Source organism: Heloderma suspectum, chromosome 2 (assembly GCF_057233095.1).
Source record: "Heloderma suspectum isolate Gila_16-S chromosome 2, 16-S_ref, whole genome shotgun sequence".
In the NCBI taxonomy this organism is placed as follows: Eukaryota; Metazoa; Chordata; class Lepidosauria; order Squamata; family Helodermatidae; genus Heloderma; species Heloderma suspectum.
In genome coordinates, this window is record NC_139459.1 from 384,933,561 (window position 1) to 384,945,855 (window position 12,295).

Consider the following 12,295-nt stretch of genomic DNA (forward strand, 5'->3'; position numbering starts at 1 on the left):
GAAAGGGAAACCCGAGAGGCAAGGGGTGGGAGAGGCATACAGAAACATGCTCTTGAGAGAGCACAGGGTGCCAGAGAGAAAATGTGTGTGTCAGAAGTGGGGGAGAGCACGACACACAGAGACACACACTGCCATTAGGCCAAATGCACACAGAGGTGAGAAATGGATTGAGTAGAATGGATCCTCTTGATTTTGCAGGATTATGACATGGGATCCTTTCCCTGCAAACCACTATCAAATCCTTCACAGACCATACGTGACTCCATGAAGTGAGCCCCAAACATCATTGATCCAGCATTTCCATCACTGCCATGGCACAAAAAACTGGATCCATGGCTTTTACTTGGGAACTTGTTCCAAAACCAACAGGTCACCTCTCTGGGACCACAGATGTGTTCTGAGATTTACTGGCAATTAAAAGGTGGCCAGATCAGAGGTGGCCAAGTCAGGGGATGGCATGCCCCTGCTGGACTCCTTCTTCTTCTCCTCCTCCAAGGACCCAGAACTCCCAGAGTTGGAGTGATGCCTTTGAAGCATGTATATCTGGAGATGTGGGGGAGCCTGGGCCCCAGGCAAGAGGACCTTGGGTCCATCCCTACAGCAATAGGGGAGCTTTCCTTCAGAAACAGAGTCAGAGTGACCCTCCAGTCTCAAACAGCACCATCGCCTTAGGAGGCTAATTATTACAGGGCTCCTGTAAGAAAAAATGCCCAACTGCAAGGAAGGTCAGGAGAAAGTGACTCCTCATGAGTAGGGCTCTGAGCAGAGAGCCCTAATGTACTGCAGCTGAGCTGTGGATGGGGTTCATCTGGCTTTGGATTTCAACGCCTTTTGTGTCTGGCTAGCCATGCTGGAAACAATGGGATTCTTCCAGGTTTTGTGGTTTCTACCTCACCTCCTGGGCCTTGTCCTGTGATTGATGCTTGGTTAGGGGTGGACGAAAGTCACTTACCTGTCCTCGAAGGACGTTCGCGGTGGGGGGAGGAGCTTCGCTGGTCCCCCCGCGAAGTTCAGGCCGGGGGTGGAGTCTTCCCGCCTCACCCCGGCTGAAATTCAGGCCAGGGGGAGTCTTCCCGCCTCGCCCCGGCCAAAATTCAGGCCGGGGAGGAGGCTTCCCGCCTCGCCCGGCCGTGATCGCGAAAGTTAAAAAAAAAAAAACACCCCCTGATAGCTACGTGATGATCTGCAAAGTCAGCCGTGATAGGCTACGTCAATCGTCACATAGCCTATCACGGGTGACATTAAAAAAAAAAAAAAAGCGTGTACGCTAATGGCGGCCCCCATAGGGAGCCGCCATTCGCGTTCCTTATTTAGTCACTGTAGTCTAGGTAAACATTTACGTAGACTACAGCGACCAAATAAGGAACAGGAATGGTGGCTCCCTATGGGGGCCGCCATTATCCATACGTGCTTTTTTTTTTTTAAGTCACCCGTGATAGGCTACGTGATGATTGACGTAGCCTATCATGGCTGACTTTGCAAATCTAGCTGTGATAGGCTACGTGAATCGTCACATAGCCTATCAGGGGGCGTTTTTTTTTTTTCTTTGATTGCAATGGCGGCGGCGGCAGCTGGTCGAAAGACCGGCTGCCGCTCCCGCCTCGCTCGAACACCCGCCGAACCGCCGGCCGGACCAGCCACCGGGAGGGACATTCGGTGAAGGTAAGTCCCGTCCTGGAGGGGGTGCGGGGGGTAGGGGGGGTTCAGAGGATTTCTCCCTGAAACTTTTTCGGGGGGCCGAACACGTTGGCGCTCGGCCCCCCGAAGTTTCGGGGAGAAATTCTCCGCCAACCCTATGCTTGGTGTCACTGACCCTTGGATATTTTTTTTTCTTGACTCTGCTTGTGGACTGTAAAGTATCTGACTGCCCAACTGTGTTTTGACCTGTCTGCTATCTCAACCGCTCCCGCTTTAGCCTGGCCCATGTTTCTGACTGCTTATCTGTGCTTTGACCTCCGCCTGTTTTGTCACCTTTCTTCTTGGTTACTCCCTTCACTCAGAATCTCTTGAAGCCAATCCAGGATGGGGTGAGAGGATGAGGAGGGCTCAGGCCAAGCATCGGCAGTGTAGCATGACAGGGCCCAGGGAGCCTGGCAACTGCCCATGGATGCCACGTAGGGACACCACCTCAGAAGAGGGCTGCTCTCTTAACTAGAAAAATGTGTGTGTGCTTGTTTGTGTTATCTGCGTCAAATTTGGGTGTACATTGATCATCCCTTTTTGACCGCCTTCCTGTTGATTGCCTCTCATGATGAAACACACTTCTTTGGAAAGCTCTTGACAAGCAGATTCCACAGATAACAATACTTTTCACCACAATTCAAAGTCGAGAGATTATGTATGTGTATAAAGCTTTTTTTTTTTTTTTCCCAAAGAATTAGGGTGTTTCTATAACAATAGACTTTAAACTTTTACTTTTAATATCAAATGTCAAGTACAATTAAAGAAACCTATCGCAAATTGGAGTGAAATGAAATATGAACACAAAAACAGTCTCTGTCCACTTTTATAAACTGAGGTGCAGGTCAAAGTCAATGATATGCCAGTAACATATGGCCGGCAAACAAATGATGAAGGGATTAAGAGTAGGAATGGACAGAACCCCCACCTTTTGTTCCAGGGGGGGTGTTCTGCGGGGTGGAGGTGAGGCGATCCATCCCTTCCCCCAGAATCCTCACCGGCTGAGGCTGACTCTGGATGCAAATGGCGCCCACTACCCCATTTGCAGCTGTAAAGCTCTTAGATTAAGCTAAATGCAGCTGTAAATGGAGTCAGGAGTCACGCTCCGCCAGGTACATGGCACGGCAATGGCAGTCGCATTGCTGCTGCTCTGGAGCTGCTGGCAGGGAGGATCTGGCCAGGGAGGATTCAGCGGGGAGGCAGAGGTAAGGGATCCTTCCTCCACAGATCCTGGAGGCCAGATTCTTTTGAATCCGGCCTCATTGGGGTCCATGGCAGAATTCTCCGACATCCCCAATTAAGAGATACCTACAGTTAAAAGTAACCCAGTCAAAGTTTATTCATTGCTCAGAAAGGAAGTCTCAAGCTGGTACATTTAACAAATTGACAGTAACATGAGTCCCAACATACTTCATGCCACCGCACCAATTCTACTATGCTAAGTGTTACATTGCAAGTTACATAAAATACCAAGAGATAAATATTGAATGAGATGATTTGCTCCTGTAGCTAATCTTAATGATAAGGATAAAACTAGATATTTGTTGTCAAGCACATCAAGCACATCCAATCTTACAAGCTAGAAGTATAAGCAGGGTTTCGAAGAGGCAGAGGAACTAGAGATCAAATCGCCAACATTCGCTACATCATGGAGAAAGCAAGAGAATTCCAGAAAAAGTCTATTTCTGCTTCATTGACTATGCTAAAGCCTTTGGTTGTGTGGATCACAACAAACTGTGGCAAATTCTTAAAGTGATGGGAGTACCAGACCACCTTACCTGTCTCCTGAGAAACCTGTACGAGGGTCAAGAAACAACAGTAAGAACCAGACATGGAACAACCGAGTGGTTCAAAATTGGGAAAGGAGTACGACAAGGCTGTATATTGTCGCCCTGCTTATTTAACTTATATGCAGAGTACATCATGAGAAACGCTAGGCTGGATGAATCACAGGATGGAATTAAGATTGCTGGGAGAATTATCAACAACCTCCGATATGCAGACGATACCACCCTAATGGCAGAAAGCGAAGAGGATCTCAAGAGCCTCTTGTTGAGGGTGAAAGAGGAGAGGGCAAAAGCTGGTTTGAAACTCAACATTAAAAAAACTAAGATCATGTCAGCTGGCCCTTTCATTCCTGGCATATAGAAGGGGAAGAAATGGAAGCAGTGACAGATTTTACTTTCTTGGGCTCCAAGATCACCGCAGACAGTGACTGTAGCCATGAAATTAAAAGACGCTTGCTCCTGGGGAGGAAAGCTATGGCAAACCTAGACAGCATAGTAAGAAGCAGAGACATCACATTGCCGACAAAGGTCCGTCTAATCAAAGCTATGGTTTTCCCAGTAGTAATGTATGGCTGTGAGAGCTGGACTATAAGGAAGGCTGAGCGCCGAAGAATTGATGCTTTGGAACTGTGGTGCTGGAGAAGACTCTTACGAGTCCCCTGGACTGCAAGGAGGTCAAATCAGTCCATCCTCAAGGAAATCAACCCTGAGTGCTCATTGGAAGGACAGATACTGAAGCAGAAAAGCCAATATTTTGGCCACCTAATGCGAAGAGAAAACTCCCTGGAAAAGACCCTGATGCTGGGAAAGACTGAAGGACTGAAGGCAAAAGGAGAAGGAGACGGCAGAGGATGAGATGGCTAGATAGCATCACCGATGCAATGAATATGAACTTGAGCACACTCCGGGAGAGAGCGCAGGACAGGAAGGCCTGGCGTGCTATGGTCCATGGGGTCACAAAGAGTCGGACACAACTGAACGACTGAACAACAACAACAACAGTTAAAAGTTACCCAGTCAAAGTTTATTCATTGCTCAGAAATGAAGCCTCAAGCTGTTACATTTAACAAAATGACAGTAACATGAGTCCCAGCATACCTCATGCCACCGCACCAATTCTACTCCTCCAGCCCCTAGAGAGGAAGCTTTGTGGCCCAGCCTGGATGCTTCCACCCCCACCTTGAGAAGCTTGCATATGTAGGCAATTCCTCAGCGTTGGGAGCCAACAAATCTCTGGCCAGCCTTGCCTCCTCAACTGTAGCCGCCGCCATTTGCGTTTGCCGTTTTTTTTTTAATTGGTTTGCCATGATACGCTACGTAAAGACTTATGTAGCCTATCACAGCAAAGACCAGAATGCAAATGGCGGCCGTGGCAGCCGGTCAAAAGACCAGCCACCGCCACTGCCGCTGGAGCTGCTGCCATCCGGAGCATCCACCCTAGGTAAGTCTCGTCCCAGGGGGACTCCGCGGGGGGGGGGGCGGGGGGCTGGCCATTCCGCCATGGATTTTGGAGGGCTGAATGCAAGTGAATTTGGCTTCACTGAAATTTGTGATGGAATTCTCCACCATACCTATAAAACTTCAGTTAAATAAAATGAAGAAGGGTTTATGAGATTTTCCTATTTGGGATTTGAAACTTAACCAGGAGTCCTTTGAGTACCATCTTGTGGAGGAAAGTTGGGACATAATTTGGATAAATAAAATAAATAAATAAATAAATAACCACTCAGCTACCATGTAGCTTGACATGCCTTAGAGGATTATTATGAAGATAAAAATGGGATAGCCTTACAGATACTCCCTTATCATGTACAATGTTTGGAAAAAATGCATTTGCTTCTCCATATTAGAACAAGGTAGGAAGCTGTCTTGATTCAAAGTCAACACATCAATCCATCTAACCTGCTCTTCTCTGTTCTACTCTGAATGACAACCACTCTGTAATGTCCCACCCGTCACTAATGAGCCCTCTGGTGATGAGGCCACAGATTGAAACTCCTGGTCAAAAAGCAGGTCCATGCCAGGGAATGTTTGTCTGTCTCTCTGCCCAGCGGCACATTTTTCTAGATGTCCAGGTGATGTTAATCCTGCTGAAGTCACTCTCCTTCTTCTCAGATGCAGACCATTACAACAACTGTCCAGAAGACCAGCATCCAAACAAGGACCAAGGTCAATGTGTCCCCAAGGATATAACCTTCCTCACCTATGACGAACCTTTAGGGATTGTCCTGATTTTCTTTACTCTGTTCTTGTCGTTATCCACAGACCTCATATTAGGAGTCTTCATTAAATACCAAGAAACTCCAGTGATCAAGGCCAACAACCGAGATCTGTCCTACATTCTCCTCATCTTCATCATGCTTTCCTTCTTGTCCTCCTTCCTGTTCATTGGCCAGCCAAGGAAAGTGACTTGCCTTCTCTGACAAACGGCCTTCAGCATCATCTTCTCAGTTGCCATTTCTTCAGTGTTGGCCAAAACCATCACGGTGGTCTTGGCTTTCCTGTCCACAAAGCCAGGGAACACAGTGAAGAGATGGCTGGGGAAGAGTCTTGCAAACTCCATTGTAAGTTCATGTTCCGGTGTCCAAGTTGTCATCTGCACCATCTGGCTGGGGAGCTCTGCCCCATTCCCTGACTCTGATATGCACTCCCAGCCTGAACAGATCATCCTGCAATGCAATGAAGGATCTGTCACCTTGTTTTATTCTGCCCTTGGCTATATGGTCTTCCTGGCTGCCATCTGCTTCATGGTGGCTTTCTTGGCCAGGAAGCCACCTGGGGCCTTCAATGAAGCCAAACTGATCACCTTCAGCATGTTGATCTTCTGCAGTGTTTGGCTGTCCTTTGTGCCCTCCTATCTGAGCACCAAGAGAAAATACATGGTAGCCATGCAGGTCTTCTCGATTTTGACCTCCAGTGCTGGGTTGTTGGGCTGCATCTTTCTTCCCAAATGCCACATTATTTTATTGTGGCCTGATGTGAATACAAAGGAGCATATCATGTTCAAAACAAACTACAGCATCTGATCTATAGAAGCAGAGTTCTGGAAGATTTCCATACCCTCCACAATAGCATTGCCCTTATTTTCGCCGTAGTCTACGTAAATCTTTACGTAGACTACAGGGACCAAATAAGGAATGCAAATGGCGGCTCCCTATGGGGGCCGCCATTTGCGTACGCGCTTTTTTTTTTCCAAAGTCACCCGTGATAGGCTACGTGACGATTAACGTAGCCTATCACGGCTGACTTTGGAGATCTAGCTGTGATAGGCTACGGTAATAGTTACGTAGCCTATCACAGGTTTTTGTTGTTTTCTTTACTGCACTTGTAATGGCGGGGGTGGCAGCCGGTCAAAAGACCGGCTGGCGCCCCCACCCCTGACGAAGACCCGACGAACCGCCGCCGGGACCCGCCACCGGGAGGGACATTCGTGAAAGGTAAGTCCCATCCCGGGGGGGGCGGGGGGCGGAGAATTTCACCGTCTATTTCGGTGGGCCGAATGCATTGGCACTCGGCCCCCAGAAGTTTCGGGGAGAAATTGTCCCCCATCCCTAGTTTTTACCAAAATCTGGATGGGATTCATAGCCTCCACTGCTTGCCTTAACTCTTACACTGGATAGTGTAAAAACCAGAATGAAACTGTCCGGAACAATCCCTTTGTTTTTAAAAAAGAATGCCAGAAACACTGGCATATGATGGAGACATTTGAGAACAATAATTTAGGACAGACAACCTTGTAATGTTCTATTTTTTTATGTTTTTAAAAGGTTTTATTTGTTTTCCAAAATGAAATTATACAAATCATCAGAAATTAGATACACACACACACAAGATAGAAAGACTAACAAGAGTGTATTAAATATCTATTTTATATATTTACACGTACACACACACATGGAAAGAAACACTTTGAATTGAACTGTAATTATTGACAGAGGTAGTACATTTAACATATATGCATCTTTTCCCCTTTCATCTTACAAACGAAGATATAGGTGGAAACGAAACCATGGGCAACTCGGAGGTATTCTGTATAATTGTGTTTGTTTCATAGAATCATAGAATAGTAGGGTTGGAAGGGGCATACAAGGCTATCGACTCCAATGCCCTGCTCAATGCAGGAATCCAAGTCAGTTTGTTTATTCCATTTCTGTGCTGCCTCATAGCCAAAGCTGTCTTCACCATTACAGATTAAATTAGTCTTCCCATAGTCTGAGGAAAGGTTTTGACTAATACTGCTGTGTACTTCCCTGATTCATAATTATTGTATTAGTAACACCCTGATGTCCAGAACCCATCCGGTACTGAACAGAATGGCCCAGAACGGCAACTGCCAAGTGAGCCAAGCCAACCAAATTCAAAGCCACCCACTCCAAATGCCTGTGGCATGTGCATTTCCCCCTGCAGCCCTTTGCCTAGGTATATTCTAGTGTATGACAACATCCCTTACTAAAGTCTCCCGAGCAAAATTCCTAATGTTTTTATATGGCTCTGTTATCTAGGAACCCCCCAATCTAATATTTCCTCCAAAAAACGCCGTTTTATGCTGTTGTGTGACACAAATCCCAATTCTCATACAATCCCAATTCTCATGCTTCCTCCAAACGTATGCTAAAATGTTGTGCTAGTTTTGTGCTCCTTTGTGCATGAACCTGCATTTGATTTATCAGTAGACAGTTGTGGGTGATGGCACAAACTCATGATCTGTGGCACAAAACTGGCATAAATTTTTGGCATATCCTTGCAGGTGATACTAGTTTGGTGAGACTGTAGTTAACAGAGACTTTTGATGTGCTTATAGGCAGTTAAACCTCAAAAAAACCAAGATTATGGCAACCAGCTTGATTGATAACTGGCAAATAGAGGGAGAAAACGTGGAGGCAGTGACAGATTTTTTCTAGGCGCAAAGATGACTGCAGATGCTGACTGCAGCCAGGAAATCAGAAGACATTTACTTCTTGGGAGGAGAGCAATGACAAATCTTGATAAAATAGTGAAGAGCAGAGACATCACACTGACAACAAAAGTCCGCATAGTTAGGGTTGGCGGAGAATTTCTCCCCGAAACTTCGGGGGGCCGAGCGCCAACGTGTTCGGCCCCCCGAACAAGTTTCAGAGAGAAATCCTCTGAACCCCCCCGCCCCCCCCCCCGGGACGGGACTTACCTTCGCCGAATGTCCCTCCCGGCGGCGGGTCCGGCCGGCGGTTTGGCGGGTGTTCGAGTGGGGCGGGAGCGGCAGCCGGTCTTTCGACCGGCTGCTGCCGCCGCCATTGCAATAAAAGAAAAAAAAAATGCCCCCTGATAGGCTACGTGACGATTCACGTAGCCTATCACGGCTAGATTTGCAAAGTCAGCCATGATAGGCTATGTCAATCGTCACGTAGCCTATCACGGGTGACTTTAAAAAAAAAAAAAAGTTTGTACGGATAATGGCGGCCCCCATAGGGAGCCGCCATTCCCGTTCCTTATTTGGTCGCTGTAGTCTACGTAAACATTTACGCAGAGTACAGCGACTAAATAAGGAACGCGAATGGCGGCTCCCTATGGGGGCCGCCATTAGCGTACGCGCTTTTTTTTTTTTTAAAGTCACCCATGATAGGCTACGTGACGATTGACATAGCCTGTCACGGCTGACTTTGCAGATCTAGCCGTGATAGGCTACGTGAATCGTCACGTAGCCTATCAGGGGGCGTTGTTGTTTTTTTTTTAACTTTCGCGTTCGTGGCCGGCCAAGCGGGAAGCCTCCCCCCCGGCCTGAATTTCGGCCGGGCTGAGGTGGTAAGCCTCCCCCCCCAGCTGGAAATTCACGGGGGGAGCAGCGAAGCACCTCCCCCCCACCGCGAACGTCCTTCGAGGACAGGTAAGTGACTTTCGTCCACCCCTACGCATAGTTCAAGCAATGGTATTCCCCTTAGTAACCTATGGCTGCGAGAGCTGGACCACAAGGAAGGCTGAGCGAAGGAAGAGAGATGCTTTTGAACTGTGGTGCTGGAGGAAAATTCTGAGAGTGCCTTGGACTGCAAGAAGATCAAACCAGTCCATCCTCCAGGAAATAAAGCCAGACTGCTCACTTGAGGGAAGGATATTAAGGGCAAAACTGAAGTACTTTGGCCGCATCATGAGAAGACAGGACACCCTGGAGAAGATGTTGATGCTAGGGAAAGTGGAAGGCAAAAGGAAGAGGGGCCGACCAAGGGAAAGGTGGATGGATGATATTCCAGAGGTGACAGACTCTACCTTGGGGGAGCTGGGGGTGGCGACGGCCGACAGGAAGCTCTGGCGTGGGCTGGTCCATGAAGTCATGAAGAGTCGGAAGCGGCTGAACGAATAAACAACAAATAGGTTGCATAGCCTCCATGTTCCTATAACATCAAACAGGCAAATCTGGGCCTTGGGTCTATCACTCTGCCCTTGACAGCCATCCACATCTCTTAGGTAGTGGTGAAGCTGGAACTATACCATACCCCTATTGCCTAAATAATGCCTTTATTCAGGGTGTGTCTCTTTGCAGTTTTTTGATTTGATAAATTGTCTTCTTTTATTCGCCACCTCTTTGATATAATCGGGAAATAACATAACTTTATCTTGTTTCCAGGAAAGGCTTCCACCCTCTCTTGCCAAACGCAGGATATAATGCTTTGTGGAGACTTCTGCAAATTGGGCTATGATGGCAGAGTGAGTCTCTTTCGTATTTGGCACATGAAATGCCTGCTCAATATCAAATAAATCATCAGATGGGATAGGGAGTATCTCATGCAAAAGTTTATCCATAAAAATAGGCAAATTTACATCATTAGACAGATTGTGAATTCCAATAATTTGTACGTTGGATCTTCTCGTGAAGGCCTACAGTTGAGAAATTCTGTCAGAGGTATTTTTAAAACAAATTTGTGTCAAAGTTTCATTCGCTGCTACTTGGTCTTCTAGCTTGTTAATTCTCATCTCCATTTTTTGCCATGACACATTAATTAAATCGACAGCTCCTTGCAAGGCAGTGATGGAATTTTGGATTAAATCCAACCTTCTGGCTTGCTCCGTAAATTAAAGATAAAGTCTTTCTCAAAGTAATTAATTTGTGTTGCCCTTATTTTCGCCGCAGTCTATGTAAATCTTTACGTAGACTACCCCTGCCCAAACAAGGAACACAAACGGCAGAGCCCATGGGCACCGCCATTTGCGTACACGCTTTTTTTCCCCCAAAGTCATCCGTGATAGGCTATGTAAAGATTTACTTTGACTTTGAAAATCTAGCCATGATAGGCTACATAAATCATTACGTAGCCTATCACGTGTTGTTGTTTTTTTTTACTTTCCTTTTTTTATTTCACGGCCGGGGAGATGGGGCACTTCCCCCCGACCTGAATTTTGGCCAGGAGGGATGGGGCGCCTCCACCCCTCCAATAACTTCGGGGGGAGAAACGAAGCACCTCCCCCCCACCACGAAGCAAGCTGCGGGACCAGGTAAGGGACTTTCGTCCATCCTTACCTATGAAAGAGGAGCCTCATCACAGCTATTTGCGTTGGTAAAGCTCTGGGGAGGTACTCCTGGAATCCAGCCCTCCCCCACCATCTCGAGGGGGGTACTTTTCTCCAAGATGTTGTCCAGATTCCACCTTGCCCACCTTTAATTCCAGGGGGGGAGATGAAAAGGTTTTTCAACCTTTTAAAAAGCTGTTTGGGAAAGCTCCCATGGGAGAACCCGTGGGAAGCTTTCAGAGCGACATCGGTTCCAACCAGAAGTCTCATTAAGACTTATTCTAAGAGGCCGCAGAATTTAATTTTGATACTTCCATCTCCTTTTTGTCAGTGTCATCTATGGTCATCACACAGTTACTGCATGGACATGATGGTTGACTCGTCATTGAGATTCAGTGGAAGAAAGTTTCACAATGTACAGTACACAACCACTCTGCAGACATTCACATACATCCTAATGGTTGATATGAGTGCACAACTTGCTCTCTTCTGTTGCTCGATGACAGTATGCTTGCAGCCTTTATTGGTAAAGTTATGTTACCTGGCTTTTGGGATTTTATTCATCTTCACCAGTTTACTTATCCCAGTTGTCTTATTGCTTCTCAGCAGAAGGATGTTTCATGTGTTCATAACGTACAGTATGCAACTATATCTTAAAAGGGGATCTTGGCCTTGTCTCTGATGATATTGTTTTTATAGTAAAGGTCTGGCCAAGCTCAACTGTGCATTTGCAGACCCCTTGCAAGAATATGCAGCGGCTTCCATGAATTGGCAGAAACACTGCCTGCTATCTCTACCACTACTGCTTAATCCTGGCCCCATGTTTCTGACTGCTCATCTGTGCTTTCATGGTTGCCTGTTTTGTTACCTTTCTTCTGGGTTTGTCCCTTCACTCAGAGTCTGTTGAAGCCAATGCAGGACTGGGGGAGGGTATGAGGACCGCTCAGGGCAAGCATCAGCAATGGACCATGACAGAGCACAGGGGCCCTGGCAACTGCCCATGGATGCCTCGTACTGACACCAGCTCATAAGAAGGCTGCTCTGATAATTGGAAAACTGTGTATACCTATAATTCAAAGTTGGGAGTTAGTTTGACTGCCTTTCCCTTGACCAACACTCATGAAGCACACTTCATTGGAAAGCTCTTCATGCAGCTTCCACAAATAACAATGGTTTTCACTGTCAGGAGTTTATGTCCGTAATGATTTTACCGCAAATTGGAAAAAATGAAATATGGACACAAAAAAAGAACCTGTCCACTTTCATAAACAAAGGTGCAGGGCAAACTACAATAACTTACCAGTAACATACAGTCTGTAAAAAAAACATGACGGGATTAAGAGATACCTACA